The sequence below is a fragment of the Heptranchias perlo genome, chromosome X, assembly GCF_035084215.1.
Source record: "Heptranchias perlo isolate sHepPer1 chromosome X, sHepPer1.hap1, whole genome shotgun sequence".
Lineage (NCBI taxonomy): Eukaryota > Metazoa > Chordata > Chondrichthyes > Hexanchiformes > Hexanchidae > Heptranchias > Heptranchias perlo.
In genome coordinates, this window is record NC_090370.1 from 7,827,940 (window position 1) to 7,852,947 (window position 25,008).

Here is a 25,008-nt window from a genome sequence, read left to right on the forward strand (position 1 = left end):
TTCCATCTGCCACCTTCTTGCCCACTCACTTAACCTGTCAATAACCTTTTGCAGACTCTTTGGGGGTGATTTTAAACCCCAAGAACAGGTGGGTTGGGAGCAGGTGGGAGTTGAAAATAGTTGTTTTTTGGGTCGCGACCGCAACCTGGCTTTATTTCCGGGTTTAACATCAGTGCGTAAAAGTACAGGCTTCCCACTGGGAATGCCAAGTCCAAAAATTTTGCGGTTGCGACCCAAAAAAACAACTATTTTCAACTCCCACTTGCCCCCAACCCACCCGTTCTTGGGGTTTAAAATCACCCCCTTTGTGTCCTCCTCACAGCTTACTTTCCCACCTAGCTTCATATCGTCAGCAAACTTGGATACATTACACTCGGTCCTCTCATCTAAGTCATTGATATATATTGTAAATATCTGAGGCCCAAGCACTGATCCTTGTGGCACTCCATTAGTTACAGCCTGTCAACCTGAGAATGACCCGTTTATCCCTACTCTCTGTTTTCAGTCCGTTAACCAATCCTCTATCCATGCCAATATATTCCCCCCAACCCCATGAGCCCTTATCTTGAGTAGCAACCTTTTATATGGCACCTTATCGATTGCCTTTTGGAAATCCAAATATACTAAATCCACTGGTTCCCTTTTATTTACCCTGCTAGTTACATCCTCAAAGAACTCGAATAAATTTGTTAAACACGATTTCCCTTTCATAAAATCATGTTGACTCTGCCTAATCATATTATGATTTTCTAAGTGCCCTGTTACCACTTCCTTAATAATGCATTCCAGCATTTTCCCGACTACCGGTGTCAGGCTAATTGGCCTGTAGTTCCCCGTTTTCTCTCTCCCTCCTTTCTTGAATAGCGGGGTTACATTTGAAGCATTATCACTGTTGTAATGGAGGAAACATGGTAGTCAATTTGCAAATTCCTACAAACAGCAATGTGATAAAGACCAGATAATCTGTTTTTTCAGTGAGGTTGGTTGAAGGATAAATATTGACCAGGGCACCAGTCCCCTGCTCCTCTTCGAAATAGTGCCACAGAATCTTTTACGTCCACCTGAGAGGGCAGACAGGGCCTTGGCTTAATGTCTCATCTGAAAGACGGCACCTCCGACAGTGCAGCACTCCCTCAGTACTGGACTGGGAGTTTCGGTCTAGATTATGGGCTCAAGTCTTGAACTCACGTCCTTCTGACTCAGGAGCGAGGGTGCTACCACTGAGCCAAGGCTGACACTGGTGAGAGGGGTGAAATAAAAGAAGTTTAGGACACGTGAGGAAGAACTTCTTCACACTGATCAACATTTAGAATGTTCTGGCTCATGAAGTGGAAGTAAAAGTCTTCGATTCATTCAAGAGACAGTTAGATGACATGACAGGGAGCACTATGTTTTTTTTCCCTTGGTCAGATGAGCTAAGCTAAGCTGAAAGACTTCCCTCATCTGTAGCTAATTACCTTCTCATGATAACAATCAGAGGTGTTCAACACATCACTATTTAAGACATGTATTGAACAATATTGTTGTGTCTTGAAAACCCCATTTTGCTACTAATGTTTGACATCAATCATAACGAAAATGTTGCATGCCTTGATTGGGCTCATTCCCTCCCTGAAACACTTATTTTTAATTTGCTTACACAAGGGATTGTCAAATATGTTAATGTTGAAAACCGGTTGCCATGTTGCTGACTAGTGCTGCTAAAGAATTCACTACTCACATGCACAAAATAAAAACAGCACCCCCTTATTGGCTTTATTATCAAACAAACCCAGCCAACATTTCCTTCATGTTAAAAGTAACAGAAAGTCGGAAGACAGATACAAGGTAAGAACTCAATGAAGGAATTCCCTCCCGAAACCTCTCCGCCTTTCCACCTCTGTCTCCTCCTTTAAGACCCTCCTTAAAACCTACCTCGTTGACCAAGCTTTTGGCCACCTGTCTTAATGTCTCCTTCTTTGGCTCGGTGTCAATTTTTGTCTGATTACACTTCTGTGAAGCGCCTTGGGATGTTTCACTACGTTAAAGGCGCTATATAAATGCAAGCTGTTATCAGCCGTGAGATTCAATTATTGTCTTGTGACTGTCAGCCATTTAAAAAAATTCTTTGGCTCAGCTACCATTTATTAATTATGTTTACCGTTAAACCTGTTTGAAATTCGTTTTCAGTCAGTGTTTGCTGTTCAGACGCTGCAGCGAAGACAGAAGTATCCAGGCACCATACGGACCAGGCTCAGGTCTGTACTGAGTGAGCTGATCTCAATCAGGGTGGTACTGGAGCGTTACAATTGGTCTTGATGGTCCTGGGCTAGAGAAAGAAAATAAAAATCAGCCAAGGTTCCTGCTCCTGATTACTACCCAGTAATCCCTGTTGGAAAGGGCAAATGTGTTGATGTCAGGTAAGGACACGATTTTTAAAAATATATTTCAAAATATACTTTATTTCATAAAATATAAGGATACCACAATTCCAAGGCGATACAATTCAAAACAATGCAACACGGATCGTGCACAATACGATTCCAATATTACAATTTAAACACAGTATCTATCTTATAATACATGCTGTACAACACGAGGTGGGATGGCCTTACACGGTGGCCTTTCCCCATAGAGCCTTTGCGTAGGTCGTACCTCGCCTCAGTGCGTCCCGCAGCACGCGCTCCTGGACCTTGGAGTGTGCCAGTCGGCAACACTCGGTCGTGGACAGCTCCTTAAGCTGGGCGACCAGCAGGTTTCGGGCGGACCAAAGGGCCTCCTTCACCAAGTTGATGGTCTTCCAGCCGCAGGTGATATCTGTCTCGGTGTGCGACACGATTGGGCTTGGCTTTGATGCCTTCACAGTGGAATTGCCTAGGTTCACACATGAAGAATGGCCAACTGGGCTGGGCCAGAAAAAACACTTTTACATCACACGACAGGAAGAAGGGGTACAATATGAGTCATGAGTATACAAGAACTCTGTTCTGTCACATCATGTGACAAGAAATGCCGGTTGTACAGCAACATTACAAAAATAACTTGGCCGTATATCTTTTTATTGCTGAATTTAAATATTTTAGATAAGTGATCATGGTGAAAAGCAAGAAAAGTCACTGAGCTCCGTTTCGGGATAACATGTTCGAGATAGGTTAAAGCACACTCTCCACTTGCCTGGACGAGTGCAGCTCCAACAACACTCAAGAAGCTCGACACCATCCAAGACAAAGCAGCCCGCTTGATTGGCACCCCATCCACCACCCTAAACATTCACTCCCTCCACCACTGGCGCACAGTGGCTGCAGTGTGTACCATCCACAGGATGCACTGCAGCAACTCGCCAAGGCTTCTTTGACAGCACCTCCCAAACCCGCGACCTCTACCACCTAGAAGGACAAGAGCAGCAGGCACATGGGAACAACACCACCTGCACGTTCCCCTCCAAGTCACACACCATCCCGACTTGGAAATATATCGCCGTTCCTTCATCGTCGCTGGGTCAAAATCCTGGAACTCCCTTCCTAACAGCACTGTGGGAGAACCTTCACCACACGGACTGCAGCGGTTCAAGAAGGCGGCTCACCACCACCTTCTCAAGGGCAATTAGGGATGGGCAATAAATGCCGGCCTCGCCAGCGACGCCCACATCCCATGAACGAATAAAAAAATTATTGCCCAATAATACTCTCGATTCCTCAGAACAGCACTTCCGGCTTCCAGTGTGATATTTCCATTTCTTTGTTGCCTCACTCCATGAGAATGCCAATGGAGTGTGGCCCATCAAAACTTGGATGTCACTTAAGACTCTTACTGCTATATAACCAGCATTTCTTGTCACTTGATGCGATGGAACCGAGACCTTGCATATTCATGACTCTTATTATACCCCTTCTCCCTGTCATGTGTTTTGAAAGCTTTATTGCCTTCAGAGAAGAATTTCTTTGATCCCATCAGTCTGGGCTTGGTTTCCAGCCCAAATCCCAAAAGGCCACTGGACTAACTCACCATGATACTCAGTTCCTGTATAGTCACTATCCTTGACAGGACTTACCAAAGAAATCTCAGAATAAAACCATATTATTATAGTTGTTACTGCAATTAAGCCACACTTACAGTAAAACAATCAATGGCCCAGTTCAGAGCTAAGAAGACTTCAAAGCTCACACAAATGCAATTAGACCCAAGACCAACAATGGGAAGGTGATCCATATAAACACTGTAGTATTGATTTTAGCATGCCTGTTGATCGATTGAAATTGCAAGCTTACCAATGAAACATTTAGTATCCTCTTCATGAAAGCTGTTCACTGAAGACGCACAATTTAATTATAGAATTCATCACCACATCTCTTCATAACTATATCTTATCGTATGCATGATTGACGTGTCTCGGAACTGACAGCCGTGGCTCAGTGTACTCAAATCTAATTAAAATGACAACGGTGCAGGGGCATTTTGTATACAACACCACTTAAATCTGAAATAGGCCCCTGTAATTGAAGTACAATCATGCAGCCAGTTACAACTCAATTCTGCTGGTGCTACTTTAGTATTCGGAGGTAGAATGCAGAAAATTATTTCTAAAAATGCTAACGAAAGTGAAATCTCCATTATCCACACTCCTATTATCTGCCGTCCCAATTATCCACCAGAAATTCCACAGAACATGAGAACATAAGAAATAGGAGCAGGAGTTGGCCAAAGGGCCCCTCGAGCCTGCTCCGCCATTCAATAAGATCATGGCTGATCTTTGACCTCAACTCCACTTTCCCACCCAATCCCCATATCCCTTGATTCCCTTAGAGTCCAAAAATCTATCGATCTCAGCCTTGAATATACTCAACGACTGAGCATCCACAGCCCTCTGGGATAGAGAATTCCAAAGATTCACAACCCTCTGAGTGAAGAAATTCCTCCTCATCTCAGTCCTAAATGGCCGACCCTTTATCCTGAGACTATGCTCCCTAGCTCTTGTGCCTTGTGTGAGATGCTACCTCATTACACAGCTCCTTTGCATATTGCCATCTGTATTACTATCATCTTCAGTCCTGCACCGAGACTATCACTGCACCGTACGTTTAAGACCAAACTTAGCAGACTCTCGATTATGCACCAATTCCCGTCAGAAGGTCATGGGTTCAAGTCCTACTCCAGAGACTTGAGTACATAATCCAGGCTGATAATCCAGTGCAGGACTGAGGGAGTGCTGCACTGTTGGAGGTGCTGTCCTTTGGATGAGACATTAAACCGAGGTCCCGTCTGCCCTCTCAGGTGGACATGAAAGATCCCATGGCACAATTTCGAAGAAGAGTAGGGGAGTTCCCCCGGTGTTCTGGCCAACATTTATCCCTCAACCAACATCACTAAAATAAGATTATCTGGTCATTGTCATATTGCTGTTTGTGGGATCTTGCTGTGCAAAAATTGGCTGCCGCTCTTCCTACATTACAACAGTGACTACACTTCAAACGTACTTCATTGGCTGTTAAGCGCTTTGGGACATCCTACGGCCATGAAAGGCGCTATATAAATGCAAGTGTGCAGACCAAACAAAGACAATTTCCTAAAAATGGTTCACAGTACTTGACAAAATTCCAGTTGTACCCAGATCAGCAGCCCTAAACTCAACACAATGTGAAAATGGCCACATTGGCATCGAGACTGCAGTATAACTGGCCCGTCAAATTTCCTGAACAATTCTGACAGTGCTTAATTATTGACTTGTGTAAAGATCAACTGCCCGTGAATGTTCCCCGCCCCCCTCTAATTTACCATCCTTTCCCTCCTGAAGCCACTGTAATTCTTCACGCAAGAGTCAAGACAGGGAGTGGCAGCAGGCAATTCAACTATGGAGGCCATCACAGCAGAACCTGACTGTGCTCACCCCAACACCCACACACGCACTCTTTTTGGCAGAGGTTACCGGATAGCGATCATGATCAGGAGTGGGATTTTTGCTCTCTCTGGCTTAGGGAACACTGAGTTCAATTGCAGTTTCACCGTGCTGAGCTGCAGTCAACAAACTCAAACCTGGGACTTTATGATCTGTGTGACTCAGGCCATCAAGGGCTGGTCTAGTGGGTAGCACTATGTTAAAGGGTGCATATACTTTTATGTATTGGATTATGCTCCAGCCAGAACAGAATGTCGCCCCTAATCGATCCAGACTGCAGTGTTTTCCTCCTCATCTCCATCATGTTACTCATTGCAGTAATATTATACGAGAGACGTTATAGCATGTCAGGTACAAGCTTTATAGATTCTGTTTATTGGACCTTCATAGCATCTATAACATTGAAATGACATTTAAGGTTATACTTAATATGCCATTAAAGTAAACTTTATTGACAGGAGATGAAAGATGTTCAAAACAATGTACAGATCTAATTAATACCATCTAGCCTAATTAATACATACCTATTCTAGCATAATATTTACAGAATTGGTTTTGTGTTAATTAAAATTAGAGGAACAGTTGCAGCATATAACTGAAGTAACCGAGGCCCTGGAATGACACTGTGGGATGGTAGTGCATGAACACGTTTTGGGGGAGAAATTGTTCCTCACTGCGCCTGGAAAACAGGGGCAAAAAGGACCAATTTCGGGGCACAATGTCCCACGACCGATCTGCGCCTGTGTTATGGGTGGCGCCATATTGGTAAAGGCAGCTTTACAGGCGTCTCTGGTGGCCTCCTAAAACAGGCCTTAGAGCCCTTGTATACGTTAATGAAGGGCCTAATGCCTGTTTAAGGACCCCTTCCAGAAACTGGGCAGCCGGAGCAGCCTGTTCTGCTCAGCATTTCTACATGTGGCATAACGACCGGTCTTTTTTTTTTATAAACTTACCTTCATGTGGAGCTGGAAAGATTAGGACTGCTCCTCCTTGCTCCACAGCACTACTGTGGACCACTGCCAGGCGGTGCTAGCACCCTTCCTGTTCTCCCACCACTACCACTCAGCTCCCCAGGATTTACCTAGGGGTCGCTGCTGGCTAGGCAGCTGACCCAAAATGGAGCGGAGCAAAGCGACGAGCTACCTCTACAGGTGCGACGGACGCCAACAGCTCACCGGAATTATTAAAATGAGGCCTGAGGCCCAACTTCGGGGGGGCGCCTGAGGCCTCCAGCTTCAGGTAACTATTCTTCGTCCAAAAACGGGCCTAAACTGATTTCTAAGCCAATGTGTTTATCTGAAATTCTGCTCTCTGGTAAAGATGTTCATTCACTACTATCCCACAACATAATGATAGGTCCTGGCTTCTTATAACATAAATAGTAAATGCCACCAATGGAGCTGAATATCAGGTGTGTCGTGTAATGGTCGGCAAATGCGATTCCATCTGTTTTCCGCCCAAGTCCAATTTCACCCTGTATGTTTCTTAGTTGCAGGTCATCTACATTTTGCACTGGCAGAAACCGCGTGGCCTGCAAAATTAATAGTTTAATACAATTCTTGATTTCATCTCGACAAATTTGCTATTATAATAACTTGCTGCTTTATAGAAATACTCCTTAATGAGGGTTTGTACCAGCTCAATCTGCAGATCCTGGAGGCAGGCACATCTTAAGAAATAACTTGGAAGCCACTTTGAGGCCAATTACATTGACCGTCTGGTTTCCAAGTGATTCCGTGTTGATAGCCCACCCTTTGGCACTCAGTGGTTAAAGCCAGTCTCATTTGGCGCTTGCGATTGGTTACTTGTACTGTCAATCACACTGCTTGCTTGAGTCATGAGATGCAGGAAACATATGAACTGATGGGATGCTCACTGAATGACTTCATCTCTGAACTCAAGAAGAGTTTTGGTCCAAGGAATGGAATTCTATATCACAGGCTTGAAGCCTGTTCAGATATCGTCTCTTTGGCTCCTCCACACAACACATGTGCCATTTGAAGAGAAAAAAAGGTTCTATTTTTCCCATAGTCCCACTAAACTCTCGTCATAGAACGTATGCCGCCAGTATTGCAGATACAAGTGATGGAACAAGGTGTGATGTGCTCGGATTGTGGGAATGCGCGATGGGATAATAAGGGGATTGCGACCAACTAAGGATCTCCTGTGCCCAAATTCCATCAAATGTGGGTAGCAATAATCTCAACATGTTGGAATTGATACAAATGTACCTTTAAATCCCTGGCCTGTGATTAGGATTTTCAAAGGTAGAATTTGCTTAGTAGGCAACTTTACATTTTCATTAAATTCAGAGAAATTATTTCATATACAAATACTGTGCGTAATCCACTACTGTACTCAATAATTTGCTCTCTTTTAAAAAAAAAGTGTAGTTTTCCCCCCTTCCCGGGCAGAAGTTGCCCTTCAAATTTCTTACTGGAGAAAAACAGGACAGAACATGCACTGCAATATGCCTAAATTATAAGGATCAAATCTTCCCTTAGGGGTCCTTCTGTCATTCCTGGGGATTCCATTTAGAATCCAAACAAAGTACACCAATGCAATTAAATCAGCTTGATAACCTCCTACTTAGTGTTGAGAAATGTATTGTTTTGTCTCCTTCTTTGTGCTATGTATAGCTTTTCAATGTAACTTCAGTGAGCTGATGGATCAACGGGTGACAATTGCCGGTGTGACACTAGACATAATTAAGCAAACCTAATTGCCAAGAATTGGTCTAACAGTGCCGTCACGAACAATCATGATTTAATCATCATTTCAGCGGAGAGACTTCTAAATTGTAATTTTCGGAGACGTTTGTTGCTTTGTCCAAAGACATTGTCACACTTGAACACTCGTTAGAAGTAGGTTCTCATTGATTTAATGTTCCTTCTTTATTGAAAACGCTTTGATCCTCCAGGATGTCTCAGTCATGGAATCTGCTGTGATTTTCAAAACTTAAATATTTAATAGCATCAAACTTAGGTCACATTATAATTTAAGGGCCACACCAGGTATGTCTCTCATGCTCACCTCTCATTACATCGAAATTACGACATGGATGCAGGCCATTCTGCCCAACCAGTGCGTGTTGGTGAATATCCTCCACATGACCAGTAGTCCTAATCCCATGTGCCTGCTCTGTTCCCATATCCCTTTATCCTCTTTTCCTTCAACCACCTCTCTAACCTGTTCTTAAATATTGACATGGTCTCTGCTTCAATCACTAGCTCTGGTAGTGCATTCCATGCCTCGATGTAAAAAAAAAAGCCTCTCCAGCTCTCTGTCCTAAAGCTCTTTATCCTTATATCTGTGTCCCCTCATTCTAGCACTGGAAACAGTCTGTTTCTATCAACTCTGTCCCATCCCTTCATACTTTTAAATACTTCTACTTTGAAATACTTCCCATAATCTCCTCTGTTCTAATGAAAACAAGTCTTTCTTCATGTTTGTATTTCCTCATACCAGGCAACATCCTCGTCAATCTGTGCTGTACCCTTTCTATTGCCTCAACATCCTTCCTATAGTATGGAGCCCAAAACTGCACACAGTCCTCCAACTCTGGTCTTACTACACTTTGATATAGATTCGCCATTACATCTTGACTTTTATATGCTATACTTCTTGTCATAAAACCTAGTATTCTATTAGCCTTTTTATGGCCTTGTCCACTTGAGGAGCTGCTTTTAATGTCTTCTGAACCTGAAGCTCCAAATCCCTCTGCTCTTCCACATCACCCAATCTTCCTCCATTGAAAGTATAATTATTACTTTTATTTCTTTACCAAAATGTACCACCTCACATTTACTGACATTGAGTTCCACCTACCACTTTTGTGCCCATTCCATCATCTTTTCAATATCTCCTTGCAACTTCCTTTGGTCTTCAGAATTATTTACTATACCTCCTATTGTAGTATTATTTGCAAATTTGGACACCACCTCCTCTAGCCCTGTATCCAAATCATTGATGTACACAGTGAACAGAAGCGGCCCAGAACAGAACCCTGTGGGACACTCATGTCCAACTACTCTGAGAAACTGCCCTTAACTCCTACTCTCTCTTGCCTTCTACTTTATCACAGGCCTCTCCCTTTTGTTCTTTTCCTGCCCCCTTTTCCCTGGCTCTGCACTTGCTTAAAAGCTGTTCATCTCTAACTTCTTACAGTTCTGACGAAAGGTCATCGACCTGAAACGTTAACTCTGTTTCTCGCACCACAGATGCTGCCTGGCCTGCTGAGTGTTTCCAGCATTTTCTATTTGTGTTTCAGATTTCCACCATCACCTGTATTTTGCTTTTGAATATATTTCTCTGTCCGGGCATGCAGTGTTCATTAACCCTTGAACAGAGGCACCCTGTGGATCACCCATTCTCATAAAGGAGAATGCAACTACATATCAGTTGTCATAGGTGTCTAATTCATGTCCTGAAGATAAAATGACACCTAACCAGCTCTGGCCTAAGCCACACTGTGGATCATTTTCATTTAGTTGCAAAAACTCTTTTGACTCATAGTATCATAGTAGGTACAGCAAAGGAGGAGGCCATTTGGCCCATCGTGCCTGTGCCAGCTCTTTGAAAGAGCTATCCAAATAGTCCCACTCCCCTGCTCTTTCCCCATAGCCTTGTTAATTTTTTCCCTTCAAGTATTTATCCAATTCTCTTTTGAAAATTACTATTGAATCTGCTTCCACCGCCCTTTCAGGCAGCGCATTCCAGATCGTAACAACTCGCTGCCTAAAAAAATGTTTCCTCAAGTCGCCTCTGGTTCTTTTGCCAATCACCTTAAATCTGTGTCCTCTGGTTACCGACCCTTCTCCCAGTGGAAACAGTTTCCCCTTATTTACTCTGTCAATTGATCATTGAACAGAACAAAGCAAGTGGTTGGAATGAATAGTTCCTAGTTGACATACATCTACTGTTAATGAGCTTGCAATCAAATTAGTCGAAGAGTGCTCCGTCTTGGTAAAGCGAGTGCCACACAGTGACAATTTCCCAGTGAGTGAGTGTGAAAGGCCAGGGATATTGACTGTTGATGTGCCTTCATTCTAGTTAGACTGGCTGCTGCAGTAATTAGTTTAAGGAGTCTATCAAGATCCCATAAATAGACATTAATATGAGTTTTTTTAAAGGTTTGAAATAGGACAGGTCCTCCTATCATAGGTCACGCCTTTGAAAGTGTTTCATACATTTTTAATATGTAACAATAAAATGCTCCTTCACCACCTTTATACTGGGAATGACCCCAACTGTCCCCATATATTTTCAATCTTTCAAAATTAAGAACATAGCGACATGATTGTGTGACTGCTAGTGCAGACCTGAAGGAATTTCAACTTGGGTTCTCTGAGCAACCATCACTAGTACTTTGTTAATCTGCACACTCCCTGGGTTGACTGCATTAGTTTTATGCATCCTTCCAGTGTTTAATCACAGGCATCACACAGTCAGATACCATCAGGAAGCCTGAATTGTTTACTCACAACATCAGAACGCAGGTTTCTAACAACTGGAATATTCTCTAACTGAAGTAAGTGACATCCTGCAATATGCAGATCGTTATACTAGCTTTGACCTTTAACCTACCTCTTTGACCAAGCTTTTGGTCACCTGTCCTAATATCTCCATATGTGGCTCAGTGTTCAGTTTTGTTTGATAATCGCTCCTGTGAAGCGCCTTGGGACGTTTTACTACGTTAAAGGCGCTAGATAAATACAAGTGGTTGTTGTTGACTGCAAAATCTGCTTTTGTAGTTCTAAAGTCCTACAGTATAATGGAAGGTTTTAAGCATGGCTAATCTTAGGGGCATAAGAAATTTAGCAACAGGGAAAGGTCATTTAGCCTAACAAGCTTACCCTTTCATTAGTCTCAATTCCAACTTTCCACCATTTCCCTCGTGGTAATGCACTGAAACATTTTATGGTGAGTTCTACTGCTCATCATGCCAATCATGAGGAGCCTCTGGTATCTAGCAAAAACTAGTCATTTGTATAATGGCCAACTATTAGCAAACCTCCGGGGAGGAGGGGAGAAGGAAACCGGGGTCGCTTTAGAATCAAGAAGGCTCCAAGATAGCACACCTGGTGAAGGAAGATCCAAACATGGTCATCTATTTGGGACAGACTCAATAATCTGATACCCAAGCCAGGCCAGTCTACAGTGCTCCAGGGCACTGCTGATGATTGAGCAGCCACTGTGATTCACTAAGTGGAACCTGGAGGATTGAGCACTGGGGACAGCAATGCTTCACACTTGGTAGGGTGTGTCCCTCTCGGGATTGAGTGTGTGCTGCATAATCAGTCAAACTACCTGCCAGGATTCCTCAGCAATTTGTTCTGAAGGCTCTGAAGATTAGTGATTGCTTTCCATGAGTCTCAGACACCTGGCTGACCAAGAAAAAACACATCAATCTCCTTTTTCTTCTGAAGCACATCTAGTTGTCTCTTGGATCCATTTATATTATTTGCTTCACTGACCTTGCCTTCTGCTGTGTGACTGCTTGGAAAACCATTTACGTGGTTACTTCAGATGTTTACTGCAGTTTGACATTCATTTTTTTCCTTTTGGGTCTCCTAACAATCCCATTAATAAAACATTGTTTCTGTAGAATGGTAGGGACCCGCTTTACAATCTAGCCACGCTGGACCAATCAGAATACAAAACCACAAGCAGAAAGCAGCCATGACTGGGTCTGATTGGGGCCAGTCTGAGTGTCCGTCTACAAGATCACAGTAAATATCAGATATTGTGCTCCCCACTCTAGACGACCCAGTAACAGTGCCACAGGAGATTTCATTAATTATGTTTAAACTTATCTTTGCTCATTTTTAACAGAGTCCCAGATTCCACGGGGGCTAATTTTAACCTCGCTCGCCCGTCGGGAAACTGACGAGATTGGGCGCAACACTGGTTCACCTCCCGTCCGATTTTAATCGCCATTGAAGTCAACAGAGAGTGATATCGGGTGGAGAGCAAAACGGCCATTCCCTGGGTTTCCCGCCCGGCGAGTTAGGTTAAAATGAGCCCATTATGTTTTGAAATGCCTTCTGCTTGTCCCATATACTACTCCTTACAGACCTGCTTAACTTGCCCTTTTAGCTGCTTTGATTTTACGGTGATGCATTTTGATTCCGGCCTCTCTAAGTATCCCTCGAACACTTCTGAGTTTCAGTCAACAAACTTCAACTAATTCTGCATTCCCTCGACGCCTGCTCTTCTGAAGTCGTTCTCTTTTTGTATTCTGCCCTTTGCACCACTCTCATGAGCTTTTCACACCCTTCACAGCCCTCCGAAACTTTCAGTAAATAAAGTGAGTGCAGCTGCAGAAAAGATAGCTCAGAAGCTGATGGTTGGAGACATGTTGATAAGAATGACAATCTGCTTTGTTATGGAGGAAGTGTTATTATTGAGAAGCAGTTTCCAAAGGGGAACAGGGTGATGTAGTGAATTGGAACACAGTCTTATCAGCCCAGACTGATGGATGGAAGTCTCCTCTGTGACAGGTACGGGAGACCCAAGTGAAATTAGTTTGGACAACTGCATTTCGAGTAGATAAGTGTCCATTGCACACAATCGCCTGTAATTCTGTACTAATTGGCATTTGACTGTCAATCTCACTTGGAAAGACCGTGAGATGGGAATAGAAATGGCACATTGGTGGAGTATGAGTGTACTCTTCTGAGAGGGGAAACAAATTAAAGGGAGTTTTGTTTTATATCTCAGCCATATAATACCTGACCTGTGTGTAAGCTGTAAGAAGTTGTTGCATTCCTTGGCACTGATATTCCATCCCTGGCTCATTTTCCCCCTCCGTTCCACTCTTGCCTGGGATACAGATCCACAGATGCTGGTTGTCCCCAGTACTAAGTGACCATTCTTCATGTGTGCTCCTGGACAATGATCATCACCAGGCTATTCTAACATGGGGGGCGTCATAACCAAGCTCAATCTGATCGTCACCATTGATACAAGTACACTTCTAATCACTGGAGAGCAATTGGAGGACATGAATTCCTCTGTTCACTATTTAGAAAAATCATAAACAGGTTTCATTTAAGTGCATCTACAATGTCACTTCATACAAGTTTCAGAGCAATTCTTTCCTCCGGGAGCGGACACCTTGGCAGATTTCCCTCCTCCCTAGCTCAGGGGTTCTGAGGCAAGTTATAGCACCTCGACCACCACTCCCAACTCAGATCAGCTAACTCAACAGAGACTGGGGACCAAACCTGGGACCTTCCTGGTATGTTAGGTTCAGAGGAAGAAAGAAAGAAAGACTTGCATTTCTATAGCACCTTTCACATCCTCAGGACGTCCCAAAGTGCTTCACAGCCAATGAAGTCACTGTTGTAATATAGGGAACGCTTAAAAGAACAATACTTCCAAAGCAAACTGATTTTGTGAGCTGTATTTTTTTTTAACAGAGGGCCATAGAATACACTGAATTTGAAATAAATGACTTCTTTTGTGTGCCAAGAAGGCAAGTGTCTCCTGAAACGGTTTTATTTTTATTACATTTGTAAATCTGTCGAGGCTTACACTTTTCACAGTGGGAGAGGACGAGGGGAATCCAAAGAAGCAGGGATCACAAATACATGCGAGGGTAATCTAACGACCTGGTTGTGCATCATCAGGTAGGGACAGAGGTGTTTTACTGCACACCAAATAGAAGAATTTGAATTTTGCAACCGAGTAAACCATCAGGGGATTTCGGCACAGTGACTATTACAGATTTGATTTGGTTTTTTTTTGCTGTGGAGATCAAGAGTGTCGTTTCAGAGAATTAATGAGCGATTGCTCAGCACATTATCACATTCCCACTCTTGCTGGGATACAGATCCACAGATGCTGGTTGTCCCCAGTACCAAGTGACCATTCTTCATGTGTGCTCCTGGACAATGATTATCACCAGGCTAGAATAGCCTGGTGATAATCATTGTCCAGGAGCACACATGAAGAATGGTCACTTGGTACTGGGGACAACCAGCATCTGTGGATCTGTATCCCAGCAAGAGTGGAAAGGAGGGGAAAAATGAGCAGGGGGTGGAATATCAGTGCCAAGTGGGTCACCTGCATTTTATTGATTTCTACAGAACTCAATGAGGTAGTTGTGATAATATCCTGGAAACCAAGAGAGAGAAGTTCTGATCATTAAAAAACACAGGACTTTACAAGTAAAGCTACTTCTTTGAGCGCAGCAAAAAGACTTCTGCAGCAAAGGTAGATAATATAAAATTACAATTTATTCGGTTTATTCAGGGATAATGATGAATTAAAGAAAGAAAGAAAGCCTTGCATTTATACAGCGCTTTCTCGTAGCCTCAGGGTGTCCCAAAGCGCTTTACAGCCAATGAAGTACTTTTTGAAGTGTAGTCACTGTTGTAATGTAGGAAACGTGGCAGCTAATTTGCGCACAGCAAGGTCCCACAAACAGCAATGAGATAATGACCAGATAATCTGTTTTTAGTGAGGTTCGTTGAGGTGTATATATTGGCCAGGACACTGGGTGAACTCTCCTACTCGTCTTCGAAATAGTGCCATAGGATCTTTTACGTCTACCTGAGAGAGGGCAACTGCTCTGTGTTTTTGTGGCATGCTGGTGCAGTGCATTACAGTACCCGCCCAAGGTGGCATGGCTGGTGGGAGTGGGCTCGATCTCTTACTTCACTGAATTCCTTATCTCGGCCCTGTTGGTGAGTGGAACTCTTCAGAGAAAGGCAAAGTGCCTCTCCACACGGGCTGAAGAGAAACAAAATCAGAAAAGCAATTGCCTCCGAGACCTGAGTCACTCTTGAGCTCTACTTGTGAAAGGCTGAGTTCCATTGGGTGACGCCTGGATACGTAAAAGTTTGGAATGAAGAAAAGCCAATCAAGCTCACTCCATCCACTGTTCATGAACAACCACTGCCAATTATGGGCTCTTTTATATTAACATCTCTTGAACCCTCAAGATAATGTACATTAATGGAACACTTTTTGCATCAAACACTCCCAGGGCAGGTACCGCACGGGTTAGATACAGAGTAAAGCTCTCTCTACACTGTCCCATCAAACACTCCCAGGGCATGTACAGCATAGGTTAGACACAGAGTAAAGCTCCCTCTACACTGTCCCATCAAACACTCCCAGGGTAGGTACAGCATGGGTTAGATACAGAGTAAAGCTCCCTCTACACTGTCCCATCAAACACTCCCAGGGCAGGTACAGGGTTAGATACAGAGTAAAGCTCCCTCTACACTATCCCATCAAACACTCCCAGGGCAGGTACAGGGTTAGATACAGAGTAAAGCTCCCTCTACACTGTCCCATCAAACACTCCCAGGGCAGGTACAGGGTTAGATACAGAGTAAAGCTCCCTCTGCACTATCCCATCAAACACTCCCAGGGTAGGTACAGCATGGGTTAGATACAGAGTAAAGCTCCCTCTGCACTATCCCATCAAACACTCCCAGGGCAGGTACAGCATGGGTTAGATACAGAGTAAAGCTCCCTCTACACTGTCTCATCAAACACTCCCAGGGCAAGTACAGCACGAGTTAGATACAGAGTAAAGCTCCCTCTACACTGTCCCATCAAACGCTCCCAGGGCAGGTACAGCACGAGTTAGATACAGAATAAAGCTCCCTCTACACTGTCCCATCAAACGCTCCCAGGGCAGGTACAGCACGGGTTAGATACAGAATAAAGCTCCCTCTACACTGTTCCATCAAACACTCCCAGGGTAGGTACAGCACGGGTTAGATACAGAGTAAAGCTCCCTCTACACTGTCCCATCAAACACTCCCAGGGCAGGTACAGCACGGGTTAGATACAGAGTAAAGCTCCCTCTACACTGTCCCATCAAACACTCCCAGGGCAGGTACAGCATGGGTTAGATACAGAGTAAAGCTCCCTCTACACTGTCCCATCAAACACTCCCAGGGCAGGTACAGCATGGGTTAGATACAGAGTAAAGCTCCCTCTACACTATCCCATCAAACGCTCCCAGGGCAGGTACAGCATGGGTTAGATACAGAATAAAGCTCCCTCTACACTGTTCCATCAAACACTCCCAGGGTAGGTACAGCACGGGTTAGATACAGAATAAAGCTCCCTCTACACTGTCCCATCAAACGCTCCCAGGGCAGGTACAGCACGGGTTAGATACAGAATAAAGCTCCCTCTACACTGTCCCATCAAACACTCCCAGGGCAGGTACAGCACGGGTTAGATACAGAATAAAGCTCCCTCTACACTGTCCCATCAAACGCTCCCAGGGCAGGTACAGCACGGGTTAGATACAGAATAAAGCTCCCTCTACACTGTCCCATCAAACACTCCCAGGGCAGGTACAGGGTTAGATACAGAATAAAGCTCCCTCTGCACTGTCCCATCAAACACTCCCAGGGCAGGTACATGGTTAGATACAGAGTAAAGCTCCCTCTACACTGTCTCATCAAACACTCCCAGGGCAGGTACAGCATGGGTTAGATACAGAGTAAAGCTCCCTCTACACCGTCCCATCAAACACCCCCAGGGCAGGTACAGCACGGGTTAGATACAGAGTAAAGCTCCCCCTACACTGTCTCATCAAACACTCCTAGGGCAGGTACAGCATGGGTTAAATACAGAGTAAAGCTCCCTCTACACTGTCTCATCAAACACTCCCAGGGCAGGTACAGCATGGGTTAGATACAGAGTAAAGCTCCCTCTACACTGTCCCGTCAAACACTCCCAGGGCAGGTACAGCACGGGTTAGATACAGAGTAAAGCTCCCTCTACCCTGTCCCATCAAACACCCCCAGGGAAGGTACAGGGTTAGATACAGAGTAAAGCTCCCTCTACACTGTCCCATCAAACACTCCCAGGGCAGGTACAGCATGGGTTATATACAGAGTAAAGCTCCCTCTACACTGTCCCATCAAACACTCCCAGGGCAGGTACAGGGTTAGATACAGAGTAAAGCTCCCTCTGTTCTCCCCTATCAATGAGGAATAGTGCGCTAACTTTATTATGTGGAGGATAATGGCGAGCAGGGAGTAATCAAGAGACTCTGATGGTACAGATCTGCTGGTATCAAACTGCGAATGTGATGTTTAAATGGTAATAGCCATTGTCTGAACACCCAAGATTAAGTCACAATCTTACATGCACTCTTCTCTGTTATCAATATAAATACTGACTGTTCAAATCATGCGCAATATTTCCCTGTGCATTTTTGATCAGTTCTTTATTCTGCCAGGAGGTGTCACTGTGATGGACAACTCACTCCCGGTCCAGTTGCACTGCAGGTGCTGTTTGAGAGCAGTACCTGCTCTTGGAGCAGCTTTGAGTTATACTGCCACTCAAATCAGGGAAAAGCAGAGCACTGCACAGCCAGTGAGATTCTTAAAGTTGGTGAAGAGCTAATTGTCCCATTAGTGTGACAAGTGAAACTTTGCCAAGTGTTTAATGTTTATGTATGTGTCTGGAAGAGAACTCAGAGACAAATTGGTCTTATGGAATTTCATTGACAATAACTTTTTACTCAGCAAATAAAGGACTAATACAAGAACAGAAACTTCTGGAAGGACCAACAATTCCGCAAGTTTTGATAGAGTTTCTAAAGAGAAAGTAGCCCTGGGTTTAAACATGTTTATTTAAACGTTTAACAATATCAAATAGTGTTACAGAAATATTGTGAAGAGAAGGAAGAACACAAGTTGATTTAATCTTACCGTAAGTTTTACACTTCTTGGTTCCAATTATAAAAACCCAAATCCTGAGCAGAAGTGACAGTCTGACCATCTGGGATTCTAGGTAAGGAGCTGTTGATAAAGCTTCCAAGGAACAATGGGGGGCAATTTTCAACTCTGGTACAAGCTGGGTGTGCGGTGAGTGGGACATTTGCTACACCCGCCCGATGGCATCGAGAGGCCCGAACTATTTCCATGGCCAGGTCTCATATACATAATATTGGCAAGCTGCCAGTGCCCAATATGTGCCAACTGGCAACTCACCACCAAGGGTGGGGGGGGGGGGGTGGGGAACGGTTGGAGAGCTGGAAATAGGGAGGGGGCGAGGGCATGGAGGGATTTGAAAACAAGGATGAGAAATTTTAAATCGAGGCGTTCCCGGACTGGGAGCCAATGTAGGTCAGTGAGCACTGGGGTGATGGGTGAACAGTGATTGGTGCGAGTTAGGATACGGACAGCAGAGTTTTGGATGAACACAAGTTTACGGAAGGTGCAAGGTGGAAGGCCGGCCAGGAGAGCATTGGAATAGTCGAGTCTAGAGGTAACAAAGGCACGGATGAGAGTTTCAGCAGCAGATGGGCTGAGGAACAGTGCAAATGAAAAATGGCATCTAACTGTTTAACTTATCACTTTGGGACCTGCGTTGCACAAAGTATTCCAGGGTGTGTTTGAAAAGGCACCCATACAATAAATGGGACATTGAATAATTGATAGTGTTTACCAAGGTGAGAAAATAATTATCTTCAATCACCTTTTGCCTGTGGGGCTTCTGAAACAAATTCCTTCATGTGCCATTGCTCATGATGTATGTATTTAGTCGTTACTTTCAGAGCTTAGAGAATCTTGGAGAGTTTAGGTGTAATGGCTTGTCTGCTGTTCCTACCACAGTATACTTGGAAGCAATGGAGCCTTTTTTACTGTGTGTTAAATCATATCCCACACATCCTGGCGTGATTAATATTTCACTTGACCTTCCCAACATCTGGCGTTTGGAATTGTGTGCAGCTGGCTGAGGTCCTCTGGGATTCAGCAACGACTGCCGAGAATGTGACCAAAACTCCATGTTTATTCTAAAAAGGACACTGACCTAACAACATTTTTGTTTAACTGCAAATATCAAAGATTAATTAAATACTAAATTAATCATTTGCATCTCCCGCCAGAGATAGTGCCAGGTCTGAGCTAATCACTGTTGCTGTGCTTTGCTTCTATTAAGTAATTATGTGATCTATTCGTTATCATGGCCCACAAATTACATCAGTCAATTTATGAACTAGAGTAGAATTTACAGTTGTTTACCATTGAGGAACATCGCCAACATTCAGTGCACAGGTGTAACCTGTAATCCCTCACTATAAAGAGTACTCCGACTACTGCCTCGTGCTCTCACTAAAGCAATAGTTTGCAGTGCAGTTGGGGGGATCACATGATGTGGTGAGTCACAAGTATACATGTTTTTGTCTATTCTATTTCCCCAGGTTTCTCCCCCTCTACTCCTGAAGGCACCAAGTCATACTGCGCTATAGCTCTCTGGGGACCAGCAACTCTCTGGTACCCTGTGAGTGGGTAGTTCCATCTCCCCATCTGTGAGCCTAGATAGGGAGTGTTGGTGGTTACTTGACTGAGCTGTGCTTGATCCTGCTCTCGTCCTATATTCACACGCAGGTCAGCGTTGGTCGCTGGATAATGAGGAGTGGCAACTCTGGTAGCACTGAGGCACAGTGTAGCATCTCAACTGAGATCAGCTAATGCGGCCATGACCGGTGATATGAATGAGGAAAGTGACACAAATCAATGCTAAATATTGAAAGCAGATGCTTATTTATCCCACGACAGTGCATTGCCGTGGTTACTTGGACTTTCTGGTCTGTGCAAAATGGCTGCTCTTTTTGCCTCTACTGAGCTATCAAAGGGGATTAATGTTTTGAGTAATCTATAAAAGTAATCTGAACTCAAATTGTGTTGTAGTCTTGCAATACAGCATTCAGAGAGCGATTTAAAAATAGTCAATGGAATGGCCTATTGCACCATTTGCGTTTATGTTTTTCACTGTTACGCTTTGCTGTTTGAGCCCAGATTACCTCTTCTGCTATCCAGTCACACGAGAACCCTATCAAATGACTGAAAGATGAAGAATGAAAGGGTATTTTGTGTTTGATACCAGCATAGTGATTGTCTTGCTTATATTACAAACTGAAGAATGGCTGGCTTGGGACATGTTGGAAATTAGGATGTGAACTCACATTTTCCCACATTGTGTTATAGCTTATTGGCACACCAATGCCTGTTCTACTAAATCATCTCCGAAACTGAATAAGATGTCATGTATCACTCTACAATCATTGAATGAACGCCAGTCGACAATCATTGGAGCAGATTTTCAATTGATTGTTATTTCCAACAGAAAATCTGGAGTGAAAAAGAGCATAATCGAAAAAAGACTTACCCAATCACATCTCTCAAACATCTTAAAGCACTTCACAACCACAGTGAATAATTTTTTTTCCCAAATGCAGTAAAGAAAGAAAGACTTGCATTTATATAGCACCTTTCACAACCTCAGGACGCCCCAAAGATCTTTACAGCCAATGAAGCATAGTCACTGTTGTAACTAGGAAATACGACAGCCAATTTGTGCACAGCAAGGTCCAACAAACAGAAATGAGATAATGACCAGATAATCTCTTTTTAGGTGTTGGTTGAGGGATAAATATTGGCCAGGACACCGGGGAGAACTCCCCTGCTCTTTTTATGTCCACCTTAGAGGGCAGATGGGGCCTCGGTTTAACGTCTCATCGCAAAGATGGCACCTCTGACAGTGCAGCACTCCCTCTGTACTGCACTGAAGTGTCAATCTAGATTACATAGTCTCTGGAGTGGACCTTGAACCCACAATCTTCTGATTCAGAGGCACGAGTGCTACCACTGAGCCTAGGCTTACTTGTGCAGGCAAAAACAGCAGCCATTTTGCACAGAGCATGATCCAACCAACAACAATGAGACTAATGACCAGTTAATCTATTCTTTTTTTACTGGCGTTGGTTGAGGAAGAAATGTAGACCAGGACACTGGGAAAACTCCCTGCTCCTCTTTGAATAGTACATGGGATCATTAATGTTCACCTGATCAGGCAGATGTCTGATTTGATGTATCATCCGAAAGGCAGCACCTCCGAGAATGGAGGGCTCCCTCAGGACAACACAGAAGTATCAGCCTAGATTATGTCATTAAGTCCTTCACATCTTCAGAGTTTTGGTCAAGATACAAGCTATCTTGTCCCACTGTGTAGAAAATGCAGTAGCTAATGAGGAAAGTGACACAAATCAATGCTAAATATTGAAATCAAATGCTTATTTATACCATTACAGCTCATTGCCGTGGTTACTGGCAACATTGACCCAGGAGATGGGAAATGTAAGATTTCATCTGCAATTCAGGGATGAGGAGACCGTCATGTCTAAATGTCCAAATACAGAATAAAGCAGCCACTAAAAGGCATGGAGAGCAAAACTGTCAATATACGAAAACAGGTGTTCAAATAAAAAGCTCATGCAGGGGGAATCGTTTGTGTGCGACACCTGGGACATTTCATAAACACAGTAGATAAGTTTCAGAAGCAAGCATTTTTATGCACTGTATGGCTCTAGTCAGATTACTGGACATTCCTTAAAGACAACATATTACCAGATGCTTCAATCTGAGCCATCACAGTAATTACTGTCAATATTTACAGATGCGAATCCAGTGCGGGGTGGTGGGGACTGGAAATCAGTAAGTTTATTCAGAATGACAGGAACACTAAAGGGCCGATTACAACCCTGTCCGCTTGGCGAAAAGCAGGCGAGCGGGCAGTTAAAATGGCCGCAGCGACCTGCCCCATCTGATCCTGGGTTGCAATTTTAACCTGCTCTTCTTGAGCAGGCCAGCTGGACGCCAGTCGAAGGCAGCGGGGTCCTTCTTTAAATACGCAGATTGAGCTCCGACGACGTCATCGGGGCCCGTCTGCAATTTTAACCCGAAGCCTGCGCGGGGAAAGCCATCGTGGCTTCCTCACCAGGCCAAGCTGACGGCAAGTGGATCCATGGCCCGAAGAGGCCTGGAAAGCGAAGTTATTTTGAATTTTTTTTTGGTATTTTTATATTTGAGATCGAGTTTATTATACCCGACACAGTTACACTGGTGATTAGTAACAAACCTCCGACTGTATTCTGCTCCATGTGAAACTTGTGTGATTTGTAGGTTTACCACACAGCTTGCAACAAAGATAACTGCGCTGTGCAATTCTGAAGCTGTCCAAACTGAACCCAACCAAGTGATGTGAAAGCACCTTCAGGAGGTAATATATGTTGGATGTAGTGTCTGTATGGAGTGAATTCCATTTTGCGATGGCACTAAACTGCAGTCTGACCTCACCCTGGAGCAAAGCGCAATGACACACCGCTCGAGTTTGAGATCGCAGTGTAAATCCAGCTGGATCCCCTTGGGCACTTTTTAAACCCACCTGACCTCAATTTAAATGTTTACAGAGTTGGTGGGGGGGGCGCAGGGCAGGGCGGCTCTCCCCTCCATCCGCAGAACAGTTGCTGCAGTCCAAAAAGTAAGTCATTGTGTGTAATGGGCTTTGAGACATAAGGCACTATATAAATGCAAGTCGTCCTTAAATATTGTGGCTACAAGAGCAGGTCAGAGGCTGGGTATTCTGCGGCGAGTGACTCACCTCCTGACTCCCCAAAGCCTTTCCACCATCTACAAGGCACAAGTCAGGAGTGTGATGGAATACTCTCCACTTGCCTGGATGAGTGCAGCTCCAACAACACTCCAGAAGCTCGACACAATCCAGGACAAAGCAGCCCGCTTGATTGGCACCCCATCCACCACCCTAAACATTCACTCCCTTCACCACCGGCGCACCGTGGCTGCAGTGTGTACCATCCACAGGATGCACTGCAGCAACTTGCCAAGGCTTCTTCGACAGCACCTCCCAAACCCACGACCTCTACCACCTTGAAGGACAAGGGCAGCAGGTACATGGGAACAACACCACCTGCACATTCCCCTCCAAGTCACACACCATCCTGACTTGGAAATATATCGACCGTTCCTTCATTGTCGCTGGGTCAGAATCCTGGAACTCCCTTCCGAACAGCACTGTGGGAGAACCTTCACCACACGGACTGCAGTGGTTCAAGAAGGCGGCTCACCACCACCTTCTCAAGGGCAATTAGGGATGGGCAATAAATGCTGGCCTTGCCAGCGACGCCCACATCCCATGAACGAATAAAAAAAAAGATGGACCTTGGCCTTTTCTCGTCTAGCATTTCCTATGTTCCCAACTGGGGGTTCGGGCTGAAATTGTGGTCAGGACCCCCACAGAAAAGGCAGGCGAGTGTCATTTAAAAAATATTTAAAAGCAGCCCCTTTACAAAGGGGGTCGTAGGGGAGGGGCACATTTAAGTTCTTTCCGAGGGGTAATCCTAGACCCCACCCCAGAACTAGCAGCGCCTGATGTGTGGCACAAGTCGGCGTTCTAGATACACACCTAGTGGCATGGGTGCCCGCCATTGGTATTACAATTGACCTCCCCACGACCCCGGGAACTGAGGCAGGGTTAACGGCGGAGGTCCTGGGTAGGTGCCTGCTGGCACTTATGCCAGGATGGCCTGCCCCCCCCACCCCCATCAGATTTTCAGGTCTACTGTGTCTATCCCGCTGTGCCACTGAGTCCTACAGCTCTTCATTTCAACCAGGGCTAAAACAGAGCCCAATGGGCTCAGTAAAAACTCAAAAAATTACATCAGTATGGAAATCACAGGCGCTTATTTATCGAACATGAGGCCATTCACAAAGCTGTGAATTAACCACCAGATTTTACATAAGACTTCTGTTAAGTGGTTTCTTCAAATTGAGTTGTTGAATGAGTGATTTAAATGGGCTGTCAGAAAGAGATTTACAAATTGACTCTGTTTATCTGCAGTTTATAGAAAATCCGAGATCCGAACATTAGATTTCTTGGCAAAGTTATGTATTTACCAGGATTACGTTACACAAACTGCCAGAGCTGTTTGAAACTATTGCTGCGAAATCTAGTTCATAAGTTGTGCCTGAACACAAGATTTTAATACCCTGTGACTTTCTGGATGTGATTTATGCACCAGTCGGTCGCCCAATGTAAAGTCTGCTAATAAAAAGACTTGCATTTCTATAGCGCCTTTCACAACCTCAGGATGTCCCAAAGCACCTTGCAGCCTCGCTTTAATGTCTCATCCGAAAGACGGCACCTCTGACAGTGCAGCACTCCCTCAGTTGAGTGGTAGCACTCTCTCGCCTCTGAATCAGAAGGTCATGGGTTCGAGGCCCACTCCAGAGGCTTGAGCACAAAATCTAGGCTGACACTTCCAGTGCAGTATTGAGGGAGCATAGTCA